General features: G+C 41.3%; 1 protein-coding gene across 1 annotated transcript in view; it reads left to right on the top strand.

Moving 5' to 3' along the window:
• Positions 1–1,821: 1,821 nt before the first annotated feature.
• Positions 1,822–16,102, top strand: part of FRYL (FRY like transcription coactivator) — a 183,589-nt gene continuing 169,308 nt past the window's right edge. Inside the window, exons 1-2 of the mRNA XM_089525215.1 lie at positions 1,822–1,841; positions 12,255–12,436. The gene's annotated coding sequence lies outside the window, so the exon portion shown is untranslated. The remainder of the gene's footprint in view (positions 1,842–12,254; positions 12,437–16,102) is intronic.

Here is a 16,102-nt window from a genome sequence, read left to right as displayed (position 1 = left end):
CCTTTGAATATGTGTCTGTATGCGCAAGGGTGGGAAGAGCACCATGCGCACAACAATAGGTTCTCTAGTCATTATTATTATTATTAACCTTTATTTATTAATAATAATAATAATAATAATAGTCATAACTTGTCTTAGCCTGGTAACAAACTTGTTAACCCCGCCATCAAGAATAGATTTTTAAAAAAGTTTCTGAAGTGAAATACATAGATCACATTATTTTTTGGTTCACCTAGTTTTTGGGTTTTGCTTTATATAGCCTAGAGCTAGATTATAGAAAGAACTTGTATGTGTGCGTATTGGGAGGATTAATTATTATCCTTTAGCCTTGACCATATTTTATTGTGTGTAGTTTCTGGCTGCCTGAATCATATTTGTAACATAGAATCATAGAGTTGGAAGAGACTGCAAGGGCCCTGATCCAGTCCAAGCCCTTTATTCTGCCATGCAGGAACTCTCAATCAAAGCATCCCCATTGACAGATGGCCATCCAGCCTCTGTTTAAAGACCTCCAAGGAAGGAGACTCCACCACTCTCCGAGGGAGTCTGTTCCACTGTCGAACAGCCCTTACTATCAGCAAGTTCCTCCTAATGTTGAAGTGGAATCTCTTTCCATGCAGCTTGCATCCATTGCTCTGGGTCCTATTCTCTACAACAGCAGAAAACAAGCTTGCTCCATCCTCACCATGGCACCCCTTAAAATATTTAAACAGGGCTATCATAGTATAACAATTATGTGTGAATTGAACTGTTCTTCAGATCAAGGGCAGCCACTAGGGCTGTATCTGCAGTGCAGAAATAACCTAGGTTAACAGCACTTTAGCTGCCATATCTCAATGTTATGGAATTCTGGGAATTGTAGTTTGTTGTGGCACCTGAGCCATTTTACAGTGGTGGCTAAATATATCAGAATTCAAAAGCACTGAGCCATGGCAGTTAAAGTGGTGTCAAACTGGGTTATTTCTGCAGCGTGGACGCAGCCCAGGGCCACTTTAAAGAGCAAGGCGCCCCCAGCCTTTGTACCAGGGCTAAACAGCTGGGCAGTCCCGCCCCCTCTGCTCGGGAATAGGCTGCCCGGGGCTGATGAGTGACGTCCCCCTCGACGACTCAGCGGGAGAGGAAACGACCCCGGGCGGCCAATCAGCGCCGAGCTTTGACCGACGCGGCGCAGGGATTGGCGGAAGCGATCGCCCGCCTTCGAGCATACGTTTAGGGGGCGGGACTTAACCGCAGCGAAAGCCACTCAGGAGGCGGGGAAAGAAGAATGGCAGGCGTGTCGACGAATGAGCGGCCGGGATGCGTGTTCCTGTTTGAAGGGGGAGGCGACGAGGCGGGAAGAAGAGGGAGCTGGCTGGGCTGCCCAGTGATCGAGAGAGAGAAAGAGAGGAGTCTGGATAAAGGCAGAGACTAGAGAGGCATTGAGGATAGTCCTTAAAGGGATGGCGGTGGCCGGGAAGAGGGGTCTGTAAGGGCGGCGTCGGCGTCGGAGAAGACTCAACCAACCACTACCAGCAGCAGCAGGTTTGTAAGGCTGGTGGAGGGGGGCTCCATCCCGAAGGTCAGAGAGAGAGAGTGGCTGAAGGGAGCTCGCGCCCAAGGGAAATGGAACGCTCAGCCGCGCGAGGCACGCGCCGTAAACAAGGAAACCGTTGGAACGCTGGGGGGGGGGGAAGAGGAGGGAGAAGCGCTCTCTCGAGCCACGCCCCTTCGAACGTCCGTTGGGATTACTATATGTATATTTCTTGTTTCTCCTCAGCCGCCGCCGTTTCTTTTGTTTATAGTATAGCCAGACTGGGGCGGTCGGTCGGGCGTCTTTTTGGTGCGAGGAGGAGATTAATACAGTACGCAGTGCCATATCCGCTCCTTCCCTAATGGTCGCCCTTAAGAAACGATTAAGGAGGCGCCCTCGTCGTCTTCTCTTTCTCCTCACACACATACAGTCCACACTATAAAAGTAACGCGCTCTCAGAACGCGTTATTCCCTGCCCCCGCGTGGACGCCCTTCTTTTGTGGCGCCTGAGGGAAACCAACGGGAGGAAATAAATAAATAAATAAAGGCTTGGCGGCGTTTCTCGGAGGAAACAGACCGTTAAACAAACAAACCTTCCTGACAGAGCCGGCCAAGTCTCCCTCTGTGTGTGTGTCGGTTCTGTGTAAAGCTGCCCCTTCTTCTCTCAGAGTCTCGCTTGTGGAGAATTAAAATGCTTGTTTGTTTCTTCAAACTTGTGTTTTGCGTGTTTTGTAGTGTTTTGGCTTGGGCTGTTTTAGATTCGTAAGCCGCCTTGAGCCCCTGTGCTGGGAGGAAGGCGGGATATAAATAAACATAATACACTTGTCTCTCCGTATTCATCAGGGTGAGGGGCACAAGACCCCCGTGAATATGGGAAAACCACAAAGAACAAAAACCCCTCTCTAGGAATCTCTAGGTCCTCCAGGGCAACTCTGTGGTCAACGTCCCACAGACACTGGCCACAGAATTTCACTGGAGGAGCTACAAAGGCCTAGGAACCTCTAGGACTTTCAGTGCAGCTTTTAGTTACAGTTGACCATAGAGTTGCACTGGAGGACCTAGATATCCCTAGAGAGGACGCATTAATCAAATCCGTGGATAATCAAATCCGCAAATATCAAAGCACAAATGTGGAGGGATGCAATTCCCAGCATTCCCTAGCACTGAGCCACGGCATTTAAAGCGGCCTCAAACTGGGTTATTCCTCCAGTGTGTTTTGGGCCCAAACCTTCTTTTCCTTGCACCCCAGTGTGACCAGAAGGCCCTCCTTTTTCCAGGACGCATCCTACATTTCAGCCTTCTGTCCAGGAGGAATGTCAGGGTGGCCAGACATCCTCTTTTTCCAGGACATGCTCTACGTTTCAGCCTTCTGTCCAGGAGGCATTTCACAACGAGCATGACTTAAAAACATGCATTTATCTGAGCATTTTTAGCTTTTGTTCGGTCATGCCCTGCATTTTCCTTGAACGTCCTCCATTTCGCAGCCCCTTGCCCTCCTTTGCAGTTAGGACATCTGGTTTGCCCCAAGCGGAGGCTGTAATTCCTTCACCAGAGGCCAGCCTCTCCCCAATGGTGGCTGGTAGGAGCTGCCTTTGGAGGCGGCTCAGATTCTGGACTGCCGTTTTGGGGGGCACGGGTGCATGTGTATAAAACTGAAGGAATGGTGATGGGGGGGTGTTGTTGCATTGGTTAGCAGCCTGGCATTGCTCCCTCCCTCCCTCCCTCCCTCCATGGCATGTGCACTTGACACACCGGAGGCGAGGACAAGGGCTCTCTCTGTTGATCGGCAGCGTGGAACAAGTGAGACAATGGGTCTTTATTAGGCTGGCTGGAACTTGCCGTCTTGTTCTGTAGGCCCAGCACTGCTGCTCAAACTGTTTAAAAAGTTGTGTGGGTGGGACTCCTGCTTTGGAGCAACAGGACACAACTGTCCCTTGAAGGAAGAGTAGTCCAGGATCTTGGGCACAGCCCACTTCATACGGCTTCGTAGGTCCAGTCCAGAGGTATGAAACCCACATCCACGGGTTCAACTATCCACGGCTTGAAAATGTTTTAAAAGTATATGTAGTGTATATACTTGACTATATGTCAACCTCATGTAAAGCTTGAGGGGGATTTTGGTACCAAAATTATGGGTTTTGATATGACTCATGGATAAGTTGAGGGTAAAACTTAGGGTCATGTAATGAAGGATGTAAAGAATGAAGCAAAGGAAAACAATGCCAAAAAAACTTTAAAAAACTCCAGCAGGGATAACTATTTGTGTTCATACTAAAGGCTGGATGGATGAGAGTAGAAGGCAGACAGAGCTTCCAGGGCAGATTAAACTCTTGCCTTTCACCAGGGGATGGTTGTGTGTGTGTGTGTGTGATTTAAAGTACACTACTTACATTGATTTGTTGATAAGTTGACTCAGGTTTTTGGGGTCAATTTTTTTACCTACATTTTTAGACTTATACATGAGTTTTGTTGTTATTAACTGCCCTTGAGTCAATCTTGACTCATGACAACCCTATGGATGAGACATCTCCAAGACCCTCTGTCTGCCACTGCTCTGCTTAATTCCTGCAACCCCATACCTGTGACCTCCTTAATAGAGTCCATCCATCTGGCATGTGGCCTTCCTCTCTTCCTACTTCTCTCCACCTTTCCCAGCATTACTGTCTTTTCCAGTGAGTCCGTCCTTCTCATGATGTATCCGAAGTACGACAGCCTCAGTTTGGTCATCTTGGCTTCCAGGGAGATTTCCTGCTTGATTTGAAATGTCTATTTAACAAATTGTAAGCCGCTCTGATAGTCTTGGCTCAAGAGCAGGGTATAAATAAATATTATTGTTATTGTTATTATTATTGTTATTATTATTATTATTTGCTCTAGGACCCATTTGCTTGTCCTTTTGGCTGTCCATGGGATCCTTAGCACTTTTCTCCAGCACTACATCTCAAATGAATGGATTTTCTTCCTATCTTCTTTCTTAACTGTCCAGCTCTTGCATTTATATATGGTAATAGGGAATACAATGGCTTGTATGATTTTAACTTTTGCGCTCAGTTGTATATCTTTACATTTTATAATCTTTTCTAGTTCTTATATTCCAAAAGACAAACATTGATTTTGCCATTTTATAAAAGGGACACCACAATTTAATTATGCCATTTATCTAATGGAACTTGAGCATCCACAGATTTTGGTATCCACCTGGGTCCTGGAAACAAACCCCAACGGATACCAAAGAACCACTGTACAAAAATAAAACCCTTTAAAGAGAGAGAAATTAGCCTTGATCATGGCTGGTAACCTATGAACAAGGTGGAACTTTCCTAGTTAATGAATGTATTGTTGTGATACCAGTATGTAGTATCTATTAATGGGCTACATACTTAGTGTCTCAGTAGAACCTGTATACAAACAGGAACTACAATCTGTTGTTTATTGTTCATGTAGGAATTGCTGTTAGGAGCAGTCAAATCAGATGCAGAGTGCATCTTGCATTGTAGAAATAATACAGTTTGGCACCACTTTAACTGCCATGGCTCCATCCTACAGAATCCCAGCATTTGTTGTTTTGAGAGGTGCCAACACTTTTTGGCAGAGAAGGCTAAAGACGTTGTAAAACTACAACTCCCAGGAGTCCGTAGGAGTTACAGTACTTAAAATGCTGTCAAAATTCCAGAACTGTATTTCTACAGTGTAGATGCACTCCCATCCCAGTCAGGCAAATATATCAAAAGTATGGGATTTGGGGGTGTGCTTCCCTCTAAGCCAAGTCTCAGGATCCCTTAGCTAGAAAAGCAAGTGTTTTCTTGAGGCTTTTGATTCTTGTTTTCCCTACCCCGGCTCTGCGGGGGTGGTGGTGGGTATCCTCAAGAACAGTGACGACAGAGCTCAGATGCAGAGCTTTAAATACCTATAACCACTACTCTGAGATCATATAAGTGCATATTTATTCTCTCCTGCCTCCATAATTGCAAGTCTGTCATATTTGTGGTGGGGAGCAGAAGTCCATTCTTTCTCCCCCTTCCCCTTGGGCTGGTTATTACGCTTTGCTTTACTGTGTTCATTTTGCTGGGATTAGCAATGCACTGATTTTTTAAAAATGTTATTTCTGTTTCTGAAAAACTGGAGATGGAATTAACTATTCATACAGGAGTTATTTAACATAACAATAAATTTATTGACAAAGTAGAATCATAGACTCATAGAATCGTAGAGTTGGAAGAGACCACAAGGGCCATCCAGTCCAACCCCTGCCATGCAGGAACTCTCAATCAAAGTAATACAAGCAATGGCAGGATGGTATAGAAATACAGTGAATCCTCATCTGTGGATCATCATGCCTCATTATTAAATGGCAGTGGCATGAATGTACACACTTCAGCATGTACTCATTCATGTTGCTGCTATTTAATAATATGGGGCCTGATCATCTATATTTTTCTCTATCCACATGACAGTTGGAGTGGAACCGAACCCTCGTGGACCACTGTAATACAGTTTCTATGTATTCTGTATTATCTACGTACTCAGAGAGGGTGAGTTGATAACTAAAATCCAAACAGTAAGCTGGTTATAGTAAGTTAGTAAAAGCCAAATTGCACTGTTGTAGAAGTTGGTTTCCACAAATACATTACTATATTGCAGTATGTCTCCTCTTTTTGTAACGTACGGTAAATAAATTTTGTGTAAGTTATAGAATTTCCACAGAAGGTTACAGGGCAACAACTGGAGGGTTGTTGACATTCTTATCTTTGCTTCTGCTGTTGCTTTTGGGTGCAGGAAAAGAAAACATTGAAGATTAACCCTACAGACTTGTTTTTAAAATAGCACCTGATGTACTTGTCTTGGTTAGAATGTAGTCCTTCTGGTTATCTTCCATAATGTTCAAAGCAGTGATTGGCGAGGGATGGAAAAAGAAGACTTGTATCTCTCTCTGGCTTTGCTTCGCGAACGAAGATTCAGGAAGGACTCATCCCGCGCTTTGTACAAGCGCGTTGGTGACTAAAAAGGCCAATCCAGGACAAACAGGTCCAGTTGCAGAAAACACAGCGGAAAGTCTCCTTGAGTGATGTTTCCGGGTTGTGGTTCTTTCTGCGTTGTCGTTTCTCTTCGAGACTCGTTCGGCGTGAGTTTTTGAAAAAGGCTGCAGCATCATGGATAGTGCGTCTCCATGCCTCCCGATGTATAGCCATAGCATTATTAGGATTTGGCCGATGAGTAAAGAAGAATATATAGGTATGTGGTTGTTAATGTTCAGACTGGAAAATACCAATAAAGAATACCAAATGTCTTATGGTTTCTTGCCAGTAACTGAATTCTGAACTTGTGGAATTCGCTCTACTAGGCCTCCTGAGCCACCATAGTGAAAAAGTCTAGTGGATGAATTGGTATATTATACTTACCAACATCCTAGATCTTTTAAGGGTTGGGTGGTGGGTGGGAATGATATGAGGAGTACACTCAGTTTATCAGACAATACAATCCGAACTATCTTTAATCTTATTTCTCACAGAGGTAGCATTCAAAGATATAGCCATATTAGTCTGTAGAATCAGTATATAGTGGGATCTTTTAGCATCTTTGAGTTGGCAGCATGAGCTTTTGTAGACTTCAGTCTACAGTACTTCCTCAGACAGATATTATACTGAATATGCAATTCAGTATAACTTCGTCTATGAAATCTGAAGTGTATGAAAACTCTTGCTGCCAATTTTTTTCTTTCAGTTAGTCTCAAAGGTGCTACAAGATCTCTACATACTTATTTTTCACAGTTTTTCAGTGCTAATGTTTCTTCCCACTGTGCACCCAAACAGACTGCAGCCAAAAACATGCTTATGGGAGGGGTACAGAAGGAGGAAAGAAGAAATGCATTTAATATTAGCATTTTGCTAAGAAGCCGGCTACCATTTGCGAGATTATGACTAAATGCTTTGTAAGTTAAAACCTGCGCCTTATCTTGCAGCATAGCGGGTTTGCATCGTTATATAGCCATGGTTCGTTCCAAGCAAACAGGTAGTGTAGTTGGAGAGATAACCATCTAAAGATAGCTTAGCTGAAGGGGGCCTCCTACCACTTTTAATACGGTGCAGGTTATGGAAATATTAGCCCTAGATCTGTAGATGTCCTGATTCTAGGCCAGGGATTCACATACAAAGAGTCATATAAAACAAATAGGACATCGAGGGGGAAAATGAGGTTGATTAATCATGCATATGAGAAATATATGAAGGGGATACCTAACCCGTTTCCAAATGGATAATTAAAAATAAATTTTATTGACTTGGTTCTGCAGTATTCTTTAACATCATGGGAATTCTAATATATTTTAAGGGATAAAAGGTGCTGTGTTCACAGAAGTGTTTTAGAGTGAAAAGTATTCAAAATGTGATTTGAAGCAACCAGAAGCCCATAATTTTTTGTGTCACAACAAAATTGAGTCAGTATGGCACACAGCCATTTATGTTTCTGCATGCTTTTTTGTGGCAGTGTCAATACATTATATGGCAGTAAACATAAAAAGCTAAAGGTTTCCTCTTTGACATGACTGTCAAGTCATGTCTGAATAGGTGGTGGTGATCATCTCCATTACTAAGCCAAGGGAGCCAGTGTTGTCTGAAGATGACTCAAGTGGTCATGTGTCCAGCATGACCACATAGAACACTGTTACCTTCCCATTGAAGTGGTACCTGTTTATTGACTTATACTTCTACATGCTTTCGAACTTCTAAGTTTGCAGAAGCTGGGACTAGTGGTGGGAGCTCACTCCATCGGGTGGCACTATTAATGGAGAGGTATTGAAAGTAAAACATTTTAATTCACAAGCAGAAGGCATAGAAAGGAATTAAGATGCATTAATAATAAAAAATGAGTTAGGTGCGTTATAATTATTTAACTCATTAGATGTTAGGTTGGGGCATACCTTGGGATTTACGTGGAATGGCATGAAGCTGTTGATCCTATGGGCGCATTTATTTTATTGGCTCTTTCAAAAGTCTTATTTTTGTCTTTCTAAAGTTGCTCGAACCTAGACTTTCTTCTCCACATGGTGAACAGAGCCCATAATATCATTGTTGCTTCACAATTGTGGGAGTCTGACATGTCTTGGAAAGGTTGGGAAAGGCTGTCTTAAAACATGGGATACCATCTTCCAACCCGTTTAGTTAGACGAGTCATTCGCTTGGATCACTTTTCACACTCCCCCAACACGTACACTTCACTTATTCATGAAACACTTTTTAATTTAAATGTTTGATTCTTTCATCCCCTCAAATGAGGACCAAATTTTTCCACATTTTTTCCCCACAGTGGGAGAAAATAAATGTATCTGTGCAGTTCTAGCCTGGTAGCCACACATCCTGAAGTGTTTGGGAAATTATTCTGCACAGAAATTTTGGCCCGGTCCAGACGGACGCAAAAGGACGGCCTCGTCATGTGTGAGGGGTGGCGATTCTAGACACCCCTCGCACGTGACGAGGACATCAAAATGGCGGCACCCTGTACAGATGGGCGCAGCCATCGTTACATGCCAGATGCATAGCATCTAAATGTTGCGGTGCCATTATGACATCGCGAGTGCAACATTGGCGCACTGTGACGTCATAATGGCGTCGCAGGAAGAACCTGCTTTTCTCAGGTTCTTTTTGGTCCGCGGGGAAGTCCCGTGGTCTGGAGGCTGCGGCTTCCCTGTGGACCAAAACTAGGCGCTGGGAGACTGTCCTTTTTGGACGGTCCGTCCCGTGCTATACATTTGTATGTGTGCATGTGTGTGAAACTCATGGGTTTTGTGTGAAAACGTCCAGATAGCCACATAGGTTTTGCATAAAAGATTTGTTTCCATATAACCCAGAACATTTTTGGGCATTGAAATACCACCACTTCTGCATAAAAAAAAATTGTGGTTATCCAAAAACAGTAGAGGTTTTTTTTTAGTGCAATAAAAAAAACAGAACAAAACATTTTGCTGAAAAGGTATGGGGTTTTGCACAAAAACTGCATCTATTTCTGTGCAGAATAATTTCCTCAAAAATCTGGGAAATATGACTGCTATGTAAAATTTTCATTCATGTGTTATCTGTCCTAATCATCAAAAATCCCATTTTGACAAATAAATAATAACAAATATTCTTTCCTAATAAGAACCATGTGATGCACGTCCTCTAGTCCTAATCCTCCTGAGCCAGCAGACCTTCCTGTTTTAATAAATCTTGACAGGTGGAGAGGTAACCACCCTTACAAATTTTAACAGCCTATTCTTGTGGAATACAGTTTGGCTTCCAGCTCTGAATTGCTCGTTCTATTCAGGCTCTATCTGTGCAATGTCCTGGACCAGGATCTTCATTTAATTTACTGCCTGCTTCTCATTCTTGTATACTTGGTTTGGTCAGGTACTTGCTACAGTTAATCATAGTCACACCCCATGAGTGCCAACCGTCTTAGAATCTGAGTACACTGGGAAACCTTGTGTTATGGAACTACCTTGTTATCTGTTCTAAATTAACCTGGGCCAATATAGGTATACCTCAGTTAACAAAGTTGGTGTGTTCTAGGACATTACTTCTTTAGCAAAGAAGTTTGTACCAGTACAGAAATAGCATGGAAAGAATAGGGATACCACACAAACATAAAAAAGAGCTGATCAACATGTTTCGAAACAATCAGGTCAAGGAAGCCTTGCATGAGTAAAGAAAAACATGTTGAACTGTCTAGAGACTGTGCTAACTGCAACCCTGTGGATGAGACATCTCCAAGCTCCCTGTTTTTCACTGCTATGCTTAGGTCCTATAAATTCAGGGTTGCGACCTCCCTATCTGCCCTGTGGTCTTCTCTTTCTGCTGTTCTAGAGGGCATCTGTTCTAGAGCCCACATATTTGTCCTTTTGGCTGTCCTCAGTATCCTCAGCACTCTTCCCCAGCAGCACATCTCAAATGAGTTGATTTTCTTTCTATTGGCGCTTTTTTTTACCTTCTAGGGAAATGGGCAATGGGGAATACAATGGCTTGGATGATTCTGACTTTAGTGCTCTGTTGTATATCTTTACACTTTAGGATTTTATCTAGTTCTTTCAAATGTAGAACCTCTGTGGTCATTTTTGTTTTCTTTATGTTCAGCAGTAGGCCTGCCTTTGCACTTTCTTCTTTGACCTTCCTTAGTAATTGTTCCAAGTGTGTAATGTTTTCTGCTAGTAGTATGGTGTCATCTGCATATCTTAGATTGTTGATGTTCCTTCCTCTTATCTGCACCCTTCCTTCTGAGACTGTTTGAATGCTTCCTCCAAAATGCATCCATGGTTAACTTTTCCCTTTCACCAGCCTCCATTTAGGATTTCCATTTTGGTGACCTGACTTATGTCTTAGCTTTCTTATTTGTGCCCCGCAAATACAAAGCCACGTGTATTACTAAAATGTCATGGATGTCTGCTTTTGCTTTTGTCTGCGTGATTTGAAAACAGATCCTTATCTTGTTCTCTGGAAAGCCCTGATCAGGAAGTTGAATCAATTGTGCATAAAATGTGGAGGATGATTAAGAGGGAGTGGGCTTCCCATGTCTGACTGTTTCTCCATTGTTTACTGCTAAAAGGAAATCAGTAAATTCTTGTATTGGAACACTGATAAAACTCATTTGAGTACAGCTCTGTTTACATCTAGAGTCTTTTATCCTATGATAATTAACAATATTTTGGTTTTTTTTTTAAACTAAGCCCTGCTGTTGCATGTTGAGACTTGAATTGTTGTAAACAGTTGGACTTTGTTGGAGCAGCCTGCAGGGTGAAATTAATAAATGCTAAACACTAAAATACTTGCTGTAGCTCCTAGTAGGGAAGAGGAATGGCAGTGGTGGGGAGGAGTAGCATCCTGCAGCTTATGCAAGTTAAAACAAGCATGTAACTGACATGAGTCTGAGGTATGCTCTCTTGTGATTTTACAGTAGGTTATTAATGAAGCATGGTTAACTTTTTTTAAAAATGAGATTACCCTCTTGTTTGTAATATGATTACTGGGTTTTTTTGTGCATACTTACTGCATTTACAACAATTCACTTAATGGATATTTTCAGATGTGAAATTTAAGTGTCTTTTCTGACAAGTTGCTAAATGGAAGAATTCATAGCTACTTCTATTAATCAAACCTCCCATTTTCCTACAATGTCTCCACTGTAGCTTAGAAGTCAGCCATATGCTAGGTAAATAATATTCTGCTGTACAGTGGGCCCTTGGTATCTGCTGGGATTTGGTTCCAGAACCCTGTGGGTACCAAAATCTGTAGATGGTCAAGTCCCATTAAATACAGTGGCACAGTAAAATGTTATCTTAAAGTGGCAAAATCAAGGTTTATATACTGAAATTTATATATATTAAAAAATATTTTCAAGCCATAGATGGTTGAATCCATGAATAAACAATTTGTGGATGTGGAGGGCTGACTGTATATGTCTTGAATGAAATACCCCTTAAAATAGGCAGAAGAGGAAATCTCGGTATCTCTGTGGTGGCCTGCTGTGTTTCAGTGGTCCTCCGTGTGTTGAGCAAATGGAAAGAAAAGAGATGGAATCATTGCTAGGTAGAATCAAATTGAAGTGGGAAAATGAAAAGTGGAATGTGACATGGTCTCCTCATGGCAAACCTGCTGGCTGGTCAAAGAAGTTAAGTAGAAGCTGCCTTGAGGGTCCTGTTAGGTTAGATTACATGATATAAATAAGTATAGTCTCCGTGTGTATATATTAATGATCTATTATCTTTTTTCTTTTCTAGCTTATTGCACCTGAGTTCCTTAAAAACCTGTGTCTATCCAGCAAGTGGTCCAGATTTCTTTTCATCTTTATATCTAATCCTGCACACCGAAAGCACAAGCTTGGCTCCTACGATAGGGAAAATGTCATGATGGGTTCATTCCAGATGGTGTCCATTGTACAATTACAAATGGCTTTATACTGGTAAGATTATATATCATCTTGAACAAATTTTATATGTTAAAAATGTTAATTTCTGGTTTTTCCCCACAAATGCTTAGATTTCTTCCCCAAATAAGGCTATTATAGATTTTCACACAATCATATGCTTCTAAGAATCGAAACAGACCGGCCCAAAGCAGAGCAGTGCTGGATTGGGGCTGCGGCAACCACATGCAACAGCCCCAGTCAGCTTTTTTCCAACGCAAGAGGAAGCGGATAATGCCGCTCCTTTTTGTGCTGGAAAAAGGGCGCCCGTTCCGCCACAGTTTTTCAGTGCTCCTGCAGCATGTGGTGTCTAAACACCGCACCGCTGGAGCTCCAGAAAGCTGCCACTGTGTAAATAGCTGAGCAGCTTCACTGTGGCTTCCTGACGGCTTGGGGGCATGCGCTGTGTATATGCCATGCCCCCAAGCCACCAGGAAGTCAGCATATTTTGCTAGTCTGTTGTGGCCCTAAATTATTGTTCATATTAAAGTAGTACTTGTAATGCTTTTATTTTATTCATTCTTAATATTAGCAACAATTTTAAAAGGACTTCTGACATAGTTTGGCTATAAACAATGAATTAGGTTTTTCCCCCTTTTTCACAGGCTTGCTTGTGAAAACTAAACTGGGCAGCCTACCCGTTGTTGGCTTTTTAAGAGTGTATTTATTATTTATTTATTTGGGCCCTCAGTCGAAAAGGCTTGCAGAGCAGCTTACAAATAGTTAATTTGACAGTTCTCTGCCTTCAGGCTTATACTCTAATAAAACATGACACACAGTGAAAAGGGGATGGAAGTGCAGAGGGGATTAAGTCCAGCAGATGCTGGCTGCTCTTCTGTCCCTCTGAGGCCACAGCAGTGACAGTTGAAATGTAGGGAGGGCCTCTCACCAGCTGTTGTGACCAAGGTGCAATAGAGTTGTGCAGAAGTGGCAGTTGAAACAGTTCAGGTTAAGGGTATGCAGCTGATTTGCAGACTTTCTCTCAGCAAGTATTTCTTTTTAACCTTGGCCAAAGCAGAAACGATTCCTTCCTGAGTAGGAGCTACTGCCTTTGTTAGAAATAAGAGGATTTTCATGCCAAATAGATTGGTAGTTCTGATCCATAAAAGAAGCAATTTTATTCTTAAAATAGAGCTGGAAGATAGGTTGAAATGAAAATGGATGGTTTGTCATTCAGAAATGTTTGGAGCAGTGACCACTTGCTTGAGTACCTTGCATCCAGAGGAGAGATTGTCCAGTATTGATTACTAATGCTCTAAGAAATTTTCATTTTTTATAACTGCTAAACACAGTGGTTCCCAGAATGTTCATTAAGATGTATGGATTATTCAAACATAGATGGAAGCTTCACTGTGTCTCCTCTATTGATAGAAGTTACCTGTTTCTATACAAGGTGTGGTTAGGTATTGTTCTTGATATGAGAAATTGTGTTCAAATCCTTGTTGAGCTTTGAATCTGCATTGAACAAATCAGTTTCTTGACCTCAAAGGCTTGTTGTGTTTGTTCAGTTTACCTTTAAAGAAGGTTAGGATGTAAATAAATAGCTTTTATATTTCACCTGTGCAGATGTCTCCTAAATACATTTCATAAGCCATCTTAAAATATGTATTCTTTTAAAAAATATATATTTTATTAATAAACAAATTAAACATCTTACAATACATTACGCTATTATACACTCATACATATACTTAAAAATATCCTCTCCCTGTCCCCCAACCTTACCCACGCACAGAACAAACCAAATACCTAAACCCCCCCACAACACAGAACAACACTTAATTGAATTCCCACCGTCCAAATCAAAGAATATAAAATGAATTATTCATTATACGGAACTTATTTATTGTATTGATACCATTCAATACAATACCATGATACAGCTTCTGACCTAAAGTATAACAATATAGCTGTAAGCATCAAATCCTGCAAACATAATCTTCCAATTTTTTCTTTTCGATATAAGGTAAAAATAATTTCTAGTCTTCTAAAAAATTGCCTACTGTATATACTTGACTATCCACTGACCTCATGTATAAGTCAAGGGTAAGTTTTGGTGTCAAAATTATGGATTTTGATATGACCCGTGGATAAGTCGAGGATGAAATCTATTGGGCATGTAACAAAGGATGTTGAAAAGGAAAACAATGCCAAAGAACTTATAAAATTCTAGCAGGCATAAGTATTTGTTCAAAATAAAGGCTGGATGGATGAAAGAATAAAGGGGGGGTCAGTGATTCTAGGACAGATTATGTTTTTGCCTTTCACCAGGGGATGGTTCCTTTTTTAAAATAAGTGTTAACATACAGTACTTACAAGTACATTGACTCAGTTTTTTTGGGGGTCAATTTTTTGATCAAAATTTTTAGACTTATACATGAATATATATAGTAAATCCTTCTCCTTGATCAGTGTTATTGTATATCCATATTCCATTCTCCTTCTGATGATGTATTTTCACTATTTCACATCTGAGCATATAATGGTGTTGTTGCAATAATCATATAGTGCATCACCCTAAAATATCTTTGAATTTGTCTTTTGCTTTGCCTAAAAAAAAAGCTCTGGCTTCAATTGTATTTTATATTTTAAAATATTTTACATCTATTTCTGAATTTCTTTCCAATATCTCTTGGCTTTTTTCTTTCCAATACCTATTGGCTTTTTCACACGATCACCTCATGCAGTAAAAGGTATTTCATGTACTTTATTTCCAGCATGTGTTGTTGGATGTAGAAATGGTGTGAGTGTATATATCATTGGCAACAGATATGCCGTTGTGTCACTTTCAGCTTCTTGGCTTAAAAAGAAAATACAAATTGTTATCAAACTAGTAAGCCAAAGGAAGTTTGAACTTGTCTCTCAGGTTTTGTCTATTCTTTTTTATTGTACTGCACCTTGTGTGTTCCTGGTACTGAAGAAATAGTTTTATAGTAGGGATGTGGCTGAATTTGAAGGAAATGTTGGACTTCCACAGTCATAGAATCAAAGGGTTGGAAGAGGACTCAATGGTCATCCAGTCCAACCCCCTGCCATGCAGGAATGCACAGTCAAAGCACCCCTGACAGATGGCCATCCAGCCTCTGTTAATAACCTCCAAAGAAGGAGACTCCACCTCTCTCCAAGGGACTGTGTTTCCCTGTCGAACAGCTCTTACTCCCAGAATGTTCTTCCTAATGTTTAGGTGGAAATCCAAGTTTACTTATTTGAGCCCTTTAGTCTGAAGTAATTAACATCCAGGTATTCTCTCATAGAGGAGCAATCTCTCTCTCTGTTTTCCAATCCTAAGTAATAACTATTAAAATTTAGGGACTTTGGGAATAAGTACAAATACTAAGAAATAAGATGAGCTTTTGATTAAACAAACTGTTGTTAGTTGAGCTGCAGTTGATTTCTAGGTGCATATGAATAAAAACAGTGGTTCATCCTATACCTCTGTTTTGACATAGGGTCAGCTAAGGTGTGAAAACTGATAATCTTACAGGCAGTGTTCCTTTTGTGTGAAAGAAGGGAGAATGTCTTTTTCAGATGATACCAGCCCCCCCTCTCCTCCATCTTTTGTGAATTACCTTTATATGTACTTGATTATTAACTGATTGTAAGGTTTTTAAAAAGATAATCAAACCAATTGACACAGTGCAGCTCTGCTAAGTCTTCTGAGAG

The sequence above is a fragment of the Sceloporus occidentalis genome, unplaced genomic scaffold (assembly GCF_023333645.1).
Source record: "Sceloporus occidentalis isolate IW3139 unplaced genomic scaffold, rSceOcc1.0.p SCAF_5, whole genome shotgun sequence".
NCBI classification, from domain to species: domain Eukaryota; kingdom Metazoa; phylum Chordata; class Lepidosauria; order Squamata; family Phrynosomatidae; genus Sceloporus; species Sceloporus occidentalis.
The sequence above is the reverse complement of the archived record's forward strand: the minus strand, read 5'-3'. Positions and strand labels throughout refer to the sequence as shown.